Source organism: Camelus ferus, chromosome 11 (assembly GCF_009834535.1).
Source record: "Camelus ferus isolate YT-003-E chromosome 11, BCGSAC_Cfer_1.0, whole genome shotgun sequence".
In the NCBI taxonomy this organism is placed as follows: domain Eukaryota; kingdom Metazoa; phylum Chordata; class Mammalia; order Artiodactyla; family Camelidae; genus Camelus; species Camelus ferus.
Window position 1 is genome coordinate 29,352,395 of NC_045706.1, and position 18,555 is coordinate 29,370,949.

The 18,555-nt window shown below is 44.4% G+C and overlaps 1 protein-coding gene across 5 annotated transcripts in view; it reads left to right on the top strand.

The window, feature by feature from the left end:
• Positions 1-18,555, top strand: part of SORBS1 (sorbin and SH3 domain containing 1) — a 208,338-nt gene that overhangs the window by 49,299 nt on the left and 140,484 nt on the right. For 4 of the 5 annotated variants that reach the window (XM_032491233.1, XM_032491239.1, XM_032491236.1 and 1 more), the window contains exon 2: positions 7,652-7,739. The exons of the other annotated variant lie outside the window; for it this stretch is intronic. The gene's annotated coding sequence lies outside the window, so the exon portion shown is untranslated. The remainder of the gene's footprint in view (positions 1-7,651; positions 7,740-18,555) is intronic. 5 annotated transcript variants of the gene reach the window in all.

Below are 18,555 nucleotides of genomic sequence, written 5' to 3' on the forward strand. Positions count from 1 at the left end.
TTCCAGTGGTTTGGCTTTAAAATTTATTTGCTGACTTAGAGTGAAAAATTTGGTCCTAAAAAGTGAGAGTCCAAAGTCCAAACCTCAGATGCCTCAGGCCAGGCAGGTAACCGGAGATGAAGTGTGGGGGATTTCACATCAAAGTCACAGGAAGATTTTTCACCTTGACAGATATCTTTCTTCTGGAAAGATAAGACCCTCTTTGTCTTGCCTTTTCCTGCTGTCAATAGAGAAATATTTCTCCTTGAGAGAAGGCAGTGCAAGCACCATGATGAATGGTCGCTGACACTCGGCCTTGGTGTTTCGAGAGTCGACTCCAAGAGCTGTGCCCGTCTAAGGAGGAGTAGCTACCGCCCAGCCCCGTCCAACTGTTATCCTGGAGGCACAGCCTTACCAGGTCCTGCTCTTTTCAGGGAGAAGCCACAAGTCTAGAATATTTAAGAGGTAAAATCTTTGGCTTTTAAAAAAACATTTTAAAATTTAAAAATACAGGCTTATAGGAAGTTACCCAAAAAACTGGTACAGGGGTCCTGTGTGTCCTTCTCCCAGCTTCCCCCAGTGGTACCATCTTACATAACTAGTGCAGCATCCAGACGGACACTGCTGCAAGCTACAGTCCTTATGCAGATCTCACTAGTTTATACCTGCGCTCATTTGTGTGTGTGCACATATGCGTGCACGTGCGTTCTGTGCAGTTTATCAGGTGTAGATCTGTGGAACCACCAGCACCATCAGGAAAGTCTTTTTGGCTTTTAAACCATTTGTGCGAATGCATCAGAGACTCTCTTCAGGTCTAAAGAACGTGCCTTAGGCCTCGTGTGGCCTGTTGAGCCTCCAGTTTTCAATCTATTCCAGCCCTTTCATCTTTTTATTCAGGCAAAATTTAACGTAACACAGAACTTACCATTTTAAGCCACTTAAAGTATACAGTTGAGTGTGTTTCAGTGTATTAGCAGTGTTGTGTGACAATCACCACTATCTAATTCCAGAACATTTTTTTTTACCCCAAAAAGAAACCCCGTGCCCACTCACATTCACACCTCCTTCCCTCCCTCCACTCAACCCCTGACAACCGCACATCTATTTTCCTGTCTCTGTGGATTTGTCCATTGGACACTTAATACAGGTGGAATCATACTGCTCTCTGTATTGCCCTTCTGTGATTAGCCCTTTCATTTTACAGAGGAAGAAACTTGGGACCATAGAGGGAAGGTGATATGCCCATGAATCTAGTGCTAGTGAGTGGCCAAGTCTGGACGTGAACCCAGAACCAGTGTTTGTACCATACTGTTCTGCCTGTAACCATTTAGATCTTTTATCATCATTATCATCAGAATAATAATAAAACTACTGCACCAGCTATCACTTTTCAGTTGGCCTTAATATTTTTAACAACAGAATCTTCTGTTTCTTGTGCTGAGTGTTGAGGTTCTTCAAAGAGTCACTGTGGAAATGGAAATTGTAAAGGAGAAAACAAGGTAATTCAATTTAGTGTACCTTTTCTGAATACCACCTATGTGCCAGTTTCAGGCCCAACAGGGTTGAGTTCGATTGAACCCCAGTGATCAAAGTACAGTCAGTTGGGGGAAACAGACAAAAGAACAAATTTCAGGATATTGAGAGAAATACCGTGATTGTGAGACAGGGGGAAGATCACCAGCCCAGCCAGAGGGGCTTGAGGGATGAGAAGGAGCTAACAGGTACCGAGACAGTAGAAGAATGTTTTAAGCAGAAGGCAAGGCCTGAGCAAATGTTGAGACTTTAGGATAGCTGAGCTGTGAGCTGATGGGTGGTAAGCTGATGGAGGCTGAAGTGGGAAGCGGAGGTATTGGAGATACAGCCAGAAGAGCGGGCTTGAGACAGATCCCCAAGGGTCTTTAGGTCATCAAAGGTCAGATAACCCCTGTGGATGTCTGAATTTTTCAAGCTGAGGATGGCCAAATGGAGGGAGAGTAGAAGAAGAAATCTTGGGAATCAAGTCTCCAGGAGGTATTCAAGTCTGAGCAGTTGGGGTGGGGGTGCGGTACACAGTAGTAGAACCAGTATCAGACTGAGAAGAATCAAGACAGGAAAAACAGAGACCATTCTAGAGGCCATGTCATCAAGTCATACCATGGGGCATCTTTGGAGGGCTCTCAGCTCTCCAGTCTTCCTCTACTTCCTCCCTCCCTCAGCAGCGATTTATTGAGCACGTGCTTTGTGCCAGGAACAGTTGGCTGCTCGGGTTGCAACCATAAACGAGTCCATCTCCAGGGGGCACCCTGGGCTTTGTCAGGATTTTCTCAGGGAGGCCCCCAAATCAGAACAAGTGTCTTGTGAAGGCATCTTGTTGTAGGAATGGACAGGGAGGAAGAAAAGCGTATCCCAGTGGAAGAAAGCATGAAGTCACTGTGAATCATTTAAAGTAGGTGGGCTTTTTTTTTTTTTTAAGGGGAGCTAAAAATCATTTTGCTATTTTCAACTAATTTTATTCTACTTTAAGAGCTTTGTGTCACTCAGAGAACTTGAAAACTTCATCCTCCCTCCTACTGAATCTGTGGGGTAGGTTGGGGAGCTATAAAAATCTCCCAAAGATCCCGCTTTCCTCTGCCAGTGTTCCCCGGTGTGGAAGGGGGACAACCCAGCAGTAGGACCAGAGGTGAGTGGTGTTTGGAAATAGGTGCCCTCTGGGCATTGAGCATCTTGGAAGACCTGGCATTGGGGTCCTGAGGATGTGGCCCTGGGCCTTGCCCCAGGGGATTTGCTCTGGGAAATGGGGAAGTGCTTTTCAACATCAAAAACAGAGTTCATTTTGCATGTTAGAAAGTCATCTTAAATAATGAAAGCAGTGTGATTTAAAAAAAGAAATCCGCTGTACAGAAAGGAAAGGGAATTACTCTGCTTTGTTTCCTTCCTGAGTTGGTCAGCCTCAAGCTCTGTTGGGGATTGATTGTTCTCCCCTGGACTGTCTGGGCTTGTTGATGGAGGAGTTGGAATTTGTGGAGGGAGGAGATGTCTCCCTTGAGCTCAGGAAGAAAGTTGGACCTTGGATTCAGAACAAGGAGAAGAGGGGCCAAGTCTGAGAGGGGGGGTAGGTAAGGTTGAGTTTCCTCTGGTGACATCCCTGTGTGCCGGGCTTTGGAGAGGGATGTGGAGGGGGCAGAGCCAGGAGCTAGGTGAGTGGCGTGGGCAGGATGCATCAGGGTTGTGTAGCTAAGGTAGAATTAGGGCACACACCAAGTAGCAGGGGTTGGGGCGGTGTGGGGAGACCAGAATGCCAGGCAATGGTCAGGGTCCCACAGGTTTATAGGAGTTGAAGGGTGATAGGAAGCAGCCCTGGCATCAAGCAGGCCCAGCAATTTGAAGCAGTGTTGTGTCATGCCTCATAACTAGAATTATGATTAGATTCGTGGTGGGACAGAAACCAGGCCCTACTGTCACTGTCACTCTAAGCAGAGAGCAGGTGCTTTGAGCATCAGGTTGAGGATTAGGGTCAGATCCTGGTTAGGGTCCACTAGGACCCTCTGGTTGCATATCTTGACTTTCATCTTCTCTCCTCATCGTCTGGTAAACTTTTCCATGGTGACTTTGGCCTTTGCATGTGAAGTTGACCTTGAGAATCCAACTGGATTAATGCTTTACCAATGCTAGACTTGCCTTCTGAGCAGGGTCCTTCCTAGTCCACTAAATTAGTGGAAATTAGTGGACTAATTAGTAGATTCCAGAGGCCAGTGGCAAGACTGAGCAGTTAGGGAATGGGTTGGCTTGGTCATCTTTTAGCTGAAAGTCATGAAATTTGGGGTATATTTTCAAGGAACCTACAGGATTTGAAGATACTACATTGGGATACAGCGATTGGCTAAAAGAGTTTAAACAACAACAAAAAGACAAATGTGGAAATTGGTCCTTGTCCATACATAAGTTAGTGGAGAAAACAATGTAAAAGTAAGTAATTTGTGCTCTGAAGGAGGGATACGTGGTAGTCATGAGAACATGTAATCCTAGAGGCTCCCATAGGTCCAGAGCTGGTTAGTAGGAATGATGTTTAGTACAAATGAAGGTGGCCAAGGTGACTTTCACAGCATCCAGGATTGTTCTGCATTCTTGAGATGAGTCAGAGATGAGGTTATAGATAAGGGAGGTCATGGTTCAGGGTGTTTGGCAGGGCCTTGAGCAGCTCTTGTGACTTATTTTGAAGGGTTGGGTCAGAGACAGGTCTTATTTTAGGCATGGATACAATAGTATTGCAAGAAATAATGGATTGCCTAAGAATTAGGGGTCACCAGAAGGGACAAATACGAATCTTAACCCTAGACTTCCTGCCCTATCCGTGCTCTTCCAGTTCTGCAGTACAGCTGAAGTGGAGGACCCTTAGGTTGAAGGGGTTGCTTGAGTGTCTCCTTGTTCTGATGAAGGATACTGTGGATTGCTGCTGGGCATTGCCATCAGGAAGGCTGACCTTGATCAGTGGTGGGTTTCTCTGATGCTGGGCTGTCTGAAGGTCACCTAGTAGCATCTGGTGATATCAGGGAAGAGATCTCTCTAGGCTGGTCCATTCAGGGAACTGACTTACTCCAATCTGTCATACTTGAGATACACAACATTTACTTTGCCATTCTTGGCTTGAGGTTGCTCAGGTCATTCCTTGACCACAAGTGGAAATCTGGGAAGAGAAGTGCTCAGCTGGCTTGGCAGGTTTCCAGGAGTTGCATTGATTTGCAGTGTCCAGATCTTAGATGGACAGTAAGGACCTGATCAGAGTGCTGTGTGCCTTGGGGCTATTCCTCGAAGGCCACCTTGGTGACTGGATGCTCCCAGACCCTTTGCTCTGCCAGAGTGAGCCTACACAGGTATGCAAGGGCTCAGATCTGCTGAGACCAGACATCTCCAGTAGATCATCTGGAGGCCTGGCATTGGGTCATGGCGAACAGGGACTGAGGCAGAGAGGGACGCCTGCTCCACTTGCCAGTTGCCCTCCTGGCTGATGGCATTCTGTTTTTATTCAAAATAAAATGGACTTAATTGATGGTTGTCACAATGTGATGTTGGGGGTGGGTAAACATACTAAGTATGTGCAAATCCTCCAAAGCCTGGATCCTGGAATTTTGCCTGAAAGATGCTGAACTAATGACCTCAAGGAGACTGTTCTGGAGGATGAAGGATTGTTCTGGAAGAGGATGAAAGCTCCCCTTCTCCAAATGAGTATGAGAGTCTGGACATCAGAATCACCTAATTCCCGGGCCTCCAAACCAGAGATTCTGATTTAATAGGTCTGAGGCCCAAGAAACTTCAGTTTTCCAGGATCATGCTAATTTTCAGCCAGATGTGGAAGCCAGACTTGGAAACAGTTACAGTTCCAGGGCAGCTCTACCCACTCTGACGTGAAGTTTGCCTCCTTGTTTCCTTGTAGGGACCTTGAGCCTGAACGCTAACCATGGCCACGTATGTGGTCTTCTCTTTATGCCCCTTTCCCAGAGCTTGTCTTTTGTGGGTGCTGCCCCCCAGCTTTGCCTCAGCCTGGATCAGAGCTGGCTGCTCATCCCTTTCTTGTCCATGAAGGAGAGGGGAACCCCACCTGGGCATTTTGATGGGCTGGTATCCTGGGGCACTTTCTCACAACATTTCTGCCTGAGGTTTGATTGCATAGTTGATTCTGACTGTATGAATCTAGCACCCGAGGTGGAGACAGAGCCAGGTGCAGGGAGAAATCTGTTTACTGTCTTTTCATACATTGTGGAAGTACTGGAAATACTGAAAGTCTGTGTTTCTATGCCCATGTTTCTTGGGCCCTGCAGACTCTGGGACAGCATTGGTTGCCCTGAGGGAGTCGCAGGTGGACGTTGCCAGGCAGCAGGACTGAGTTGGTGGCATTCTTAGTATGGGCACTCGACAAGGTACACTTCCGAGACTGCACGTGTAGGGCTGTGCCTCAAGTCTCAGTAGATGCTGGGTCAGGGGGCATAAGGCAGGGATTTTTAAGAGGTAATACAGGATCTGGACAAAACCAAATTGGAGGGGCTGTTCTTATTTTTTTTGCTTTTACCCATGTTGTCCCATTGCCTGTAGTTCTCACCTTCCCTCTGGTTGCCCCCTGCCTGCTCCACCCCAGTCCCTGCTTTAGGCTTTCCTCAGGCTCCTGTCCAGGGTGGGAGGCATCTCTTACCACTAGGAGCCCCTGCTCAGTACTACTGTAGCACCCGTGGCTACCCAGCTCTGGGTTTCCCCGGAGTTTTAGAGTTGAACGTCTGGATCTTTTACCCAGACGGAGCCACGTAGGGGCAAGGACTGGGTCCTTTCATCTTAGTGTATCCATCACCTTGCACAGTGCCTGACGTGTAATAGTTCAGTAAATATCTGCTGAGTGAATGAATCAATACATTCTTTGAGAGGGTGATATAAATAACTCCCTCCACGACCTTATAGTTGAACATTGTTCATTTATTACAGTGCTAGTGTCTGTTCATAAGCTTATTTATAGCCTCGTATTGAGGATGCATATTAAGGGAGATTTTTTAGCATAAGGAGTATTTCAGACATTTTGGAACATTAACTGAGCACTTTTGAAGTAGCAGATTCATGGTATTTGTGAAAACTTTTTGTACTTAAAGCAGCAAAATTATTGAAAATGTCACATTAGGAAAGAAGCCCTTAGGGAACCTGATGTAACGTACTCTTCTTTGGCAAATGAAGGTACAGCAAACATTTTAGTAGAACAGGTTGGATACTTCAACTGTATTTCCTTGAATTGAAGATTAGCTTTCAGAAAAGCGCACACATACACGTGTGTGTGTGTGTATATATATATCAAATTTGCTTTTTGCTTTGTAATATGAGACTAGTGTGCAATGGGGCATAGTGAGAGGGACCTGTACTGGACGTAGGTTCTAGGGCAGAGCCAGTTCTAACTGTAGGACTGGGCAAGTCAGTCTCCTGCTTTCACTTGTATAAAGCAAGTCTTATTCAGGGGTTGCAGGAGTGAGGTTACTAATTTAAGTTGCTATACATGCTGTCTTTTTTTTTTCTCTTAGAACTCAGCCCTTATTTTGTGTTCTCACTTTTGTTAGAGTCATAGGTAGAAGGGAAGATTTCTGTGCCACACACAACAATAATGCAAGGACAGTGATAACTACACCTTTTCTCTGTATTGAGACGATAGGGAGAGGTGGGGACTGTGGCATATTGGAATAGCCAAGCCTGTGTATGAAGGGCAGCTGCTGCTTAGCACCACTGATCATTTTTAAGACATAAACATGGACCATGTTGGCAGAGCCTCTTTTTTTTTTTTTTTTTTTAAGAGAAGCCAGAATTCTGGGATTTTATGTGACATCTCTGATTTTTAAGGTTCGGCTCAAATTTCCTAAACATATCCTGCAGATTAATGCAATGCCTCTATAGAATAGATGTGACCCCCTAGGCGTCTGTTATAGATGATCTCTGAAGCCGCTTTCTGCCTAAGATCCATTGATTCTAATGGGGACAATTTCAGCCCATGAACTAAAGATTCTCCTTCTGCTAAGGAAGTCAGGGTAGGAAGGAAGTGGGGCTGCAAGAAGAGGATGGAGGCTTTGAGTCTAAACAGGGTGTCTGGCAAATGGTATTTGGATGGCCTCTTTGGAGAGAGGCCATGGGGTGCCTGATTCACAGCAGATGTTTTGTGTGTTTGTCATTGCAGGAGTGGAATTTGTTGGAGGAGTTTGTGAAACCTTCTCTCTGCCCAGAGCTCCAGGACCAATGCATCTTTCCACCACCTTAAACCACTGGTGAATATGTGTGTCTTTTTGTTTGCTGCTGCTGCAGTGAAGGGATGTATTTTCAGTGGAGTGTAAAATGTGATTTTCAGGGACCTACACTATCCTTTCTATTACAGAAGGAAGGACACTGGCACAGGCATAGGCATATCTGGGTTCTGGCAGCTACTTGGTTCTGCCATTTCTTGTGGGATCTCAGGTGCGTTGTTTGACCATCCTGGGCCCCCAGACAGAGAAATGAATCCTGCCCTGCTGAAAGATGATAGATGTGAGAATGCTTCCAAGGAATAAAGTGCTGAGCAAATACAGAGTAATCCTATTTGGCTCTGAGATGCAGAGCTGGGCTGTTCTATGTGAACAAATGAAGATGTGAATGTCTATGTTGGAAACATGGATTTTCACATACCTCCTATTTTGAGTCCTCCAAAATGGTTCTTCAAGAGATTTGCATTTTCACTTTTTTTCCTTCCTACCAGTGCAACTGCCATTTTTTAAAAGAAAGGTAAATTAACTACCTTTCACAATTACCTTCATTTTTATGTGAGATCAGATAATTTCACAATTAACAAATGTTCTTCTTTTTTCCAAAAGAAACTTAATTACACATCACAGCAGGTAAATGTCTTGCATCTGTGGCAGTTGAAAGAGGCGAAACTATGGCCTTAACCACAGTGTGTTCCAGTGCGGAGGGCGCTCTGAGGCATACTGGCTAGTGGATGGTGGTGGTCTCCCGTGAGCTCCTGTGGGGAAGGACCATAAGCTGGGAGGTCGTGAGACCTGTGCATCTTGATTCCAGTCACTCTTTGTTGAGACAAGCTGGCCTGTTTGCTGCTGCCTGCCTGGTCAGCTCCCACCATGTGGGCCAGGTGTTCTTATGACCCAGTGGGACACTGCCTAGTGGTGTGGCCACCTGGGGAGCTTGCAGTGGGCTAGGGTGGGACAAAGGAGGGGCAGGCAGTCAGGCCCAGGATTAGGGACCCAGCTCTGGCATGGGAGGTTGACTGTCCCCATTGCTGTGTCTAAAGGGATTCGGACATTCTGGGTCCCTTAACTGAGTCCCATCTGTTAGGAAGAGCTCTGTGGTAGGAGTTCTCAGGAAAGCAGATGGTCTCAGATGGGTGGGACACTTTAGCCATTCGGCAAATGTGTATTAATGCCCACTCCGGGCCAAGGTGCTGCTCTGGGCACTGAGGACTCGGTTACAGACTGAAGCTTAGATTCAAGTGGGGTGACAAGCAAAATGTGACCTCCACAAGGGCAGAGATCTTTGTTTATCTTCTTCACTGCTATGTTCCTGGCTCCTAGAAGAGCACCTTGCACATAAACGTGGTGGGTCTCACTAAATACTCTTTTATGAATGAAGGAAATAGCTAAATAGAGAATATAATTTCAGATAGTAGTAAATGTGAAGGACTCTTTTTGAAAAGGGTCAGATAAACTTTGTGTGAAAGAGGTTGGAGGGTGGATTTTGTGCAGAGATCTGAATGAAGTGATGGGATCTGGGGAGAAGGGTTTAGGCAGAGGGAATAGCAAGCAAAAAGCAAGGCCTTTGATGGAGGCTGAGCTTGGCATGGTAGAGGAACAGGAAGGTGGCCAGTGTGGCTGGCCTTGAGCTGGGGGTAGTTGTGGGGAGGGAGTGATATGAAATGAGATCAGTGGTAGGTGGGAGCCAGATCTTTTAGGCCTGATAAGGAGTTGGATACCATTCGAGAAGTTTGAGTAGAATAGTGATGTGATCTTCTTTGTGCCTTAAATGTATTTCTGAGTCCTGAATGGAGAATAGACTTTGGAGGCAAGAATAGAATCAGTGTGACCTGCAGGAGGCCCTTCAGTGGTGCAGGCAAGGGATAAGGGAGCAGCTTGGACTAGCATGGTGGCTGTAGAATGACATGTACTCATCAAGCTCAGGGTATATTTTGAAGGTAGAGCCGGCTGGATTGGGGGTGTGTTGTGAGCAAAAAAAAGAAAAGTCAAGAATGAGTCCAGTGTTTTTGGCTGAGTGAATGGCATTGTTTATTGAAATGGGGAGCAAAGAGAAAGGTTTGGGGGGATCCTGAGTGTTCTGTTTGTGCATATGAAGTTTGAGATGCCCATTTGATATTCTCATTAAAGATTTAGAGTTGGCTGGGGCTGAAAATGGTACTTTTGAGAGTCATCAGCACGTAGATGGTATTTGAAGCTCCAAGACTACATGAGATCACTTAAGGCGAAAAAGGAGGGACAGGTGGGATTAGGACAAAGAAAAGAAAGGTAAACTGGATTTTCCATGTAAAACCCCTACTAAAGAAGTAAATGAAGACACACGCTAATGAATATGGAATATTTCATGTAATGCAGTATAAATTATTCAAATGAGATAATGATATAAAAGTAGTAATAAAGCCTCACCTTATGTAAAAAAGAAAATCAAAATACTCTGACTCCCCCAAATCAAGAAAATTCGTTTTAGAATTGCATGATTTAAAATGTGACCAGCTGAGTGAATTATCATCTGCATTTATGCAGTTGGCACATGGCTGTCTTTGGCTGGCAAGCAGAAGGATCCAGCATCCTTTGCCAATAACAGCCTATAAACTACACTGTTCTTTATGTGCACTAGAATGTCTACAAGCCATTTTGATGAAGTTTAATTCACTGTTAATACACTTGAGATTTTTTTTCAACCTATAATCATGTCGTCCAAAAGTTCATTAAATGAAGGTTCACTAAGTGAAGAACAATGCCTGAAAATCAGTAATTTTTCAGTGACAGTTGTGATATAATTTTCTGAAAAGACCAAACAGGCACCATGATTTGCAGGACCACAATTTAGGAAACATTTAGGATATCTTTGAAATACCAAGGATAAATGCTGCAAGGTAATAAAGCAGCAGATACAGTGATGGTTGTAGTAGACATGTGTGTTTCAGGACCACCCATACCCCTTAACTGTCATCAACTGATATGAGAAAATCAGTTTGAACATACATTTTCATCTGTTTGTTGGCTTCTGGCACAAAATACAGCTCCTCTGTATTGATTTTGTCCACTTTCCAGAGAAATTGCCCCACTGAGCTTCCTGCATATTCTCTGAGTGCCTTGGTTTTTGCATTTTCAGGTTACCTGGTAAGTTTCTTTAGTCTGGTTATCTCTGGCCCCATAGACACTTTTGCCTCCTCCCGACAGTAGCAACTCAAAGCCCTCCCTCTCGCTGGGCTTTAGGACCCACTGTCTCTGACTGCCCTAACTCTCCAGAGGCTTTTGAATATCCTCAGGATTCTCTGCTTTGAAAAATGTTTCCACTTCTTCTCCAGGCTTGGTTTTTTAAGGCTTTTTGTGGGTATGACAGAAGAATGAGAAACCAGTGCAGCTGTTGAGGGCAATGTGATAAGCAGCATTCTAAAATGTGTTGTTTCAAATTGCTTGGGCAACGGGCAGCCTCAGCTCTGCTTTTTGTATATCTCAAGACCCTTGTGTTTCAGTGAAAATAGTCTCAGTGAGACTTCTGGGGCACCTAATCTCTGGAAAATGAGCACTGATTGTATAGCATTCTGTATCTTTCACCATTGGCTTAGGGCAAAATGAAGGTTTCAGTGGAATGTTATTCATGACGATTGACACCAACCCTGGTTTTCATTTGTCATCTTTTCTCAGAGTGGAACCTAAATAAAATGAAAAAGACTGAAACTGACTGACAGTCATAGCGGGGAGGATTTCTCTTTCCTGTTTCCTTTTTAGTAAGTGATGTCAGGAATGAGGGAAAAAAAAAAAAGAGATGATACCTTTCCCTGCCCCTGGAGCCTTAAGAGTGGTGGGTCATTTTTTAAAAAAATGATGGTATCTGCCTTAAGTTAAAAAAAAAAAAATCCAGGTATGCAGATAGTGCTTCATTGCTTGTGTGCATGTGGACCATCTCAAGAGGAGCTGCTAGAGATGAGGGCAGTGGAATAGGAAGGAAACTTTTCATTCTATACCCTTTTGTACTTCTAAATTTGTTGGTATCCTGTTTATGCATTACCTTTTAAAAGTATAACCATATCCCTTTTAGGCTTAATAAATGATCTAGAAAAATGTAAAGCTCCTTCACTACTTGATTTTATCAGTGTTCTTGCTCAATGTATATGTTGACCAAGATCATTGCCCATCACTGTCTGTTGCCTTTATTTGTCCTGAGGCCTCATGTTGATCAATTTGGGACTAAGCTTTGGGAAGAAATTTTCCTTTACTCTTCTAGGTTCTTCTGGCTGGTCTAAGAATTAAATTGATGTGAGACAGATTAACAGGAGAAAACCAAACAAAAGCTTACTAATGTGTACATGGGAGAGACCCAGGAAAACTGAGTAACTCCTCCAAATGGCCAAAGCCCTCACTTTAAATACCATCCTCAGCTAAAGACAAAAAGAGGGTGAGAGTCAGTTATGGGAGGTGACCTGGAAAAGCTCTGTTAGCTTGGGTAGAGCTGTTATGCAGATTAGTCATTGCCTTCTCCACTGATAAGAGTTTCTAGGGATCTGATCATCCTCCTCTTCCTGTCACAGCTAGGGAGATTTCCCTTATAGATGTGTTTCTTATAAAAAGGTAGCTCCTCTTTGGTTTTCAAGAGTTTTTCTCATATCTGCTGTTTCAGAAACTGTAACCAGCTCAAGATAATTATATGCCAAGGGACATGTTTTGGGGTGGCAAATTCTGTTCCCTACCACTTCTTTAACTTGAGTTTCAAATTTTTGTGTGTTAGGGGTATGGCAGTCAGGTCAATTTCATTCCTCCCTCCCTTCTTTCAAAAAGAATTTAAGGCTGTTTCTGGCCAGTATTTTATTCAGCTACTTTAGACAAATGTGGATTCAGAATGGGGTATAGTTGCCATGAGTTGAGCCACAAATTATGTTCGTTTTAGCTGGACATCTCCCTGCTGCCCTTTAGAGCAAAGTCTTATGCGTTTGTGGAGCAGAACGTGGGATCTGGAATGAGTTGTTCTTGATAGTTCCTAACCCCAGAGTTAAGTCAAATTAAAATAATTGTCCCAGACTCATTTTCCTTGTCTTAATCTCAGCTACTGTGAGAAAACATTCAAAATGGAACTTGCATAAATTGTGACTCTGAAAGTGAAGGCTAGAATTCAGCGCCTGCAACCGATGGTACTAATCACCACGCTGTCTGGAGTATGTGCTGTTTGGGAGGCAGTTTCTGCAGGTGTCATTGTCCAAAAGCAGGCTGCCATATTGGTTTGTGTTACCAGAGGTTCATAAAGTTGCTTTCTGGCCAGTGTTTTTTGTCCTACAAAGATATGATAACCCATTTTGTGTAGCACTAACATTTCTTGGATTTGATGTTTCCCTAGGAGATTTACACATTTGATTTTGTACTTTTAAAACAAATAGGAAGTTAGACACATTTGCCAGCCAAACACAAGTAAGAACAAGATAGTTTCTCCTTTTCTATCTAGTGACTACAAATAGAGTGAGATACAGTTTTTGACTTTCCTTGTTTTCCCCCCTGGTTTGGAGAAGTAAATGTTAGCTTGTGCTTGAGGATGCCACTAAAACAAGGTGATCAACATCATCTCCAGTGATTACTAAATGTCATGGGAAGGAACATTCTGATTGTTCCACTGACTGATTTAGACAAGGCACCACCTGATACCTACTTCACAGCAGTGCCCTCATCCTGCAGTCTCCATATCAACGTAGAGATGACTCACTGTTTTCCTCACTCAGAGAGATTTTCTCTGGTCTGCTGATTACGGCAGTGATTAAATAAAACATGGTTCCTGCAGGGGTATGCTTGAAAAAACAACTGTGTTAATTGTGCTTGAACTCGGACAACTGAACTTCCACTGTTGTGATCAGATATTGGTTCTCAGGTGCTTTTTTGGGGGCGGGGATGGGGCGAGGAAAGAGTCAAAAAACCCCTCTTAGGTGTGCATATGCAACCTACATAACTGGCAGAGAGAATACTTTTACATTTTCAGGAGGTGGCATTCCCTCACCTAATTATCATGCCTTCTAACTTAGTCACACAAACCATTAGCATGCCATTCTAAAAGTCTGGATAGTTCTCTGTGGCATTTCTGATTAGACAGAGAAAGTTTAGGGAAAATTGTATGTTCCAGGCAGCATAACTTCAATGAAATTTGCAACTTCTGGAATTGTCCCCACGTGGACTCAAAAGCTGGATGAATTGCTATTGTTTTCATTAAAAAGGATGTTAGAAGTACCTTTATCCTTTTTGCTTTGTAACAGCTAATTTTTTTTCCCTCAAATTCATGTATTTCTCCTTCCTTCCTCCCCCGGCCAAAAGAAAAATTATTATAGGGGAGTATAGGTTAAAAAAGAGTATATCTATTAAAAAGTATATAGAGGTCAAACTTCATTTTCTAACAAATTTGTGTTTCTAGATGTTGAATTTATTCCTTGAATTAATCTTGTTTATAGCATCTTGTCCTTCAAACTAGTTGCCCATAAAACACTAGTGTTTTTAAAGTTTTTGGAGTAAATGGCCAGAATTTTCAACGTCAGGAAGTTTCACATGATTTGATTTCTTGAGTATTAGACTGTCTAACAGGGCTGGGCCATATTCTTGCATGGAGCAGCATGGGCTAGGGTGGAACAGCCTTTGTGCCATCATGTCGGGGCATAAGTCCCAGTTTGCTGTAGTCCCCACACCATCACTTGTTAACAGATTGGCCCTTTTGGACCATTGGTTTTGTAGCCCCTGACTTTCAGTGTCAGTTTAAAATCTTTGACGAATCAAGGGATCTTGAGGTTCAACAGAACATCATTTTGGTATCCCCTTTTTTAAATAATGGAAATTAAATTTTAATGATAGGGAGAAAAATAGTTGGCTGTGGAGTGAAACATATGTCTGTTGCCTTAAAGACATTTGTACATTTTTAAACAAGAGGGGGAAAGAAGGAAAGAAAGCAGTAATGTAATTTTTTTTTTTTAGTATTCTCTGCAGATATCAAATCATTATATTAGTTTTGAAACATATTGTGTACTCTGTATAATGTGGTTTGCTTGTAAAATTACCATGTTGGGAACATTTATACAAATCTACTAATTACATTTGCCCTTAAATAGTTCCAGTTTTCTTTTTTTCCTTTCAAATAGAACTGAACTACTGAACTTGAAGGAACCTGAATGTTTCTTAGTTTTCCTTTTTACAGTAAGCAGACAAAAGTATAAAACTGAATGACAGAAATCACTGATGTTTTAGTGAAACAGTTGTTAATTTTTTGGGCCCTGGTACCTTCCAAAGTGTTCAGTAGATTATAGGAAAGGAACTTCATGTAAACAAAAGCCAAAAAACCATCCTGAAACTTTAATAACCATGTGAATTTAAATCATTCCCATTTTACAGGCTATTTGTGATCAGATTCTTTCTAATAATACACTTTTCCTCTTAAAACCATTCCTGTAAACTTCCAAAAACTAAATAGCAGCCAGAATGGAGGTAGCATCTTGGATCGCTTGGTTTGCGGGTGAGAGCTCACCGTAGACCTCAGTATGCTGGGCAGGCCGAGGAGGATGAGAGGTGGGAACCCTCACCCTGGCCACCTGGTGGGCCCTGACTTGCCACATACCCTGGGACCACCTACCCTCCCTGGGCTTTTGGTTCAGTAGCAGGTCCAGGAACAGTTTCTGTACCATCTCTTAGCCGATATGAATCAGAATTGTTGACCAGAACAAAGAATAAACTAAATGACAGGCAGAGAGGTGTTAGCAGAGTAAACAGTACACGTAGTAGGACGTGCTCAGCCTAGGACAGTGCCCCGAGGCCGCTCCGGTGTTCTGTGCTGGGGCTGTGTCAGCAGTTGGCTGGGTGTGTGTTGTGCTGCTTTCTGTTGGCCAAGAGCCTGTGACGGCACCGAGGGCATGGAAGAGTCACTAACTGCACACACAGTCCTGTGTAAGATACTATGCAATATATGATACCTATTGACTATACATTTTATAGTAAATATATTGTGGTTTTGGGAAATTTATTTCAGAAATAAATGGCACAGTAATGACTCAGTGCTGCATGGATTGGCATTAAATGGACTGTGTGTCTAAGAACAACGCAGGGACCAGAGAAGAGGTCCGTGAAGGCCTTGCCGTTGTTACAGAAAGGATCTTTTCGGCAGCGTTCTAGGCTGCATTCTTGGTTCACGCGCCTGAAGATACTGTGTATTATTTGCACCTCAACAGCAAAGATCCGTGTGCTCGTTCATTCAGGCAGCGGTTGTGGGTAGCTGATAACATCAGCATCACGCCTTTTGGCCTGTGGGGTACATCCGTATACCTTGTCCACTTGGGTGCATGTTTCAGAGCCCAGGCAGGTGCATGGGCTCCAGCCTACATGGGTGGTTGAGTGTGGTATGTTTTCACTTCCTTTTGTACTTGGGAGCACAGTGTGACCTGGGCTGTGTGGGAAGGAGCTTGAGACAGGTGGGCCGAAGGATTGCTCCGGGAGCAATGCTGGGATGGTCATTCCCAAGAACAGAGGAGGTGGGAGTCGTCTACAGGGCATGAGTTGGGGGAGTGGGGTGATGCGGCTGTGGCTCAGAGGAAGATGGAAACTATTTGGAACAGCTGCTGTGGTGGGCCGGGCACGGGGGGCTGAGCTGAAGTTGAAAGCGAGGCCCGCTGAGTGACAGGGAGAAAGCCAGTGTGTGAAGCAGGTGTGGCTTGACTGTGTGACTTGTGGCCAAAATGACAGGCTGGGGGGCGGGGCTGGAGGGTTGCCTGGTGGTTCACCTGGTGTTGGCATACGTGGACCCTGAGAGTGTGGCTATATAGGGGGCTGTTAAGGTGAACAGCAGGGGACCGTGGTGGAAGGGCCTGGGGCTTCCAGCTCTCCTTAACGTGGCTCCTAAGGCCCTTTCTCTCTGAACAGCCCCCCTACCCCGTGCGCATGCCCTATTGGGCCAGTCCTGTGTCCCTTTGTACATATTATTCCTTCTGCCCCTTCCTTTGGCCTAATTACCTACTTCAAGCACTGGCCTAGGCGTCACTTCTGGAAAGCTGTTCCTGGTCGCCCTCTGTTCTATTCTCTTCTGGGTCAGCTGACCCTTCGCCCTATCCTCCCGTCTCTCCCTCTGTACTGTAGAAGCTTGTTTCCGGGCTGCTGGCATTTGTGGGTTGGAAGATTCCTTGAGTGCAAGTGTTCTAGCACCCCGCAGAGCACTGACATAAAGGTGTTCAGTAGAAGGGGGCATAACTGCCTTGTTGCGGTGTTTAGTAGCATAACAGAGTGTTAGAACTGAAAGAAAACTATGAGGGCAGCTAGTCCAACTCATCCATTTCATAGCTCAGAGAACTGAAACTCAGAGAGGTTGAGTCCCTGACCTGATGGCACACAGCTTCACTCAAGGCAGAGCTGGGACTCCGAGTCACCTCTAACTCCAAAAGCCATGCTCTTTCCACTGTACCACAGTAACCTACAAAGTGTCTGTGGATGACTTTTAAGTGTGTAAAGATGACAAGCCTCTGCCTCTGCTTAGCGCCTGGTTCCAGGCTCATGTCACTATTCATAGCAGAATGTTATCTCATGCTTCTTGTGGAGAGGAAGACCGTGTCCTGACAGCGCTTTTCCTCTGCGTGGTGCCAGGTTTACAACAGCTCTTACCTCACTGCTTCCCTTTCCCTTTCCGGGTTTGTCCTGGTTTATCTTCAGTTAGGGATAAGCAGCAGCAACTGTTTCTAAGTAAATAGAGGAATTGCAGATTCAGAACTTGTGGTTTCAAACACTCAGTGCTTTTTGCTTCAGCCTGTCCCCTCCTGGCTGCTGTCACTGCTACTCCTGTCTCCAAATTGCCCTGATTTAGCATGTGTTAGAGACTAATAGTGCATGATGGAAGTTTCCTTCCTGGAGCAGCAGAAGAACTGACAGGGCCCTGGAAAAGGGAAGCCTCAGAAGAGAGAAAGTGGACACTTATCTGAACCATTTTGTATCATTAAAAACCTGTAAGGGGGAGGGTATAGCTCAGTGGTAGAGCACATGCATAGCATGCACAAGGTCCTGGTTTCAATCTCTAGTATCTCCATTAAATTAATTAGTTAATTAATTAAAATTTTAAAACATTAAAAAAAAAGTAATCTCTTGGTTTTCTAGACCCATCCCTGGAGTGTGGGATACAAGGTGAGGTGTCTAGAAATGTTTGTTTGTTTATTTTCTATCTCTAAAACTTACCTCTGAGTTTTTGGACGGTATTTGAGATTTAGAATGTTCGGTTTAGAGTTAAGTCTCAGCGTGACAAAGGGTGGGGTGTAGCTTGTTCCCTTACCACCTGTTCACAGATGATTCAGCTTTGTGAGGTTGGTCCCAGTTCACTGCGGATCATCTGAACTCTCTACCCCTCACCCTTGGTCCAGAGTACTTCAGGGTCAGTTCCAGGACTGGAAGGTCCACTCATCATTCACAGGGGATGAGGGGTGACTGGTGTGAACCTTTTGGTTCCTCTGTTAAATAACCAAATAGTACGTGATGGGAAAAAAAAAACACGCATGTTGGAAATACTTTGGAGACCAGGGTATTTGAATTCTTCATAACTTTAGGGAACTGTGCAGCACTGCTTCCCTTAGGCATCTCCATACCCACCCCTCGCCTTTTAACAGTAAGAACTAGATGATGTCCAGTGACCCCTTTAGCTCAGAAGTCCTATGACTTGGGACAAGCCCAGTGTCTTTGGTCTGAGGGGTCCCTGAAGCCACCTTAGACCTTCTTGGCTCCCAGCCACTTTGGAGTCTGTTTCTGATTCTCTCTGGGCTGGTCTTGAGTACCAGGTACTGAACTGGAAGTACATCAGCCAAGGATTTGGACTACATCAGAAGTATTTTGATTTGCTGTATTCTCTGCTTGGCATCTA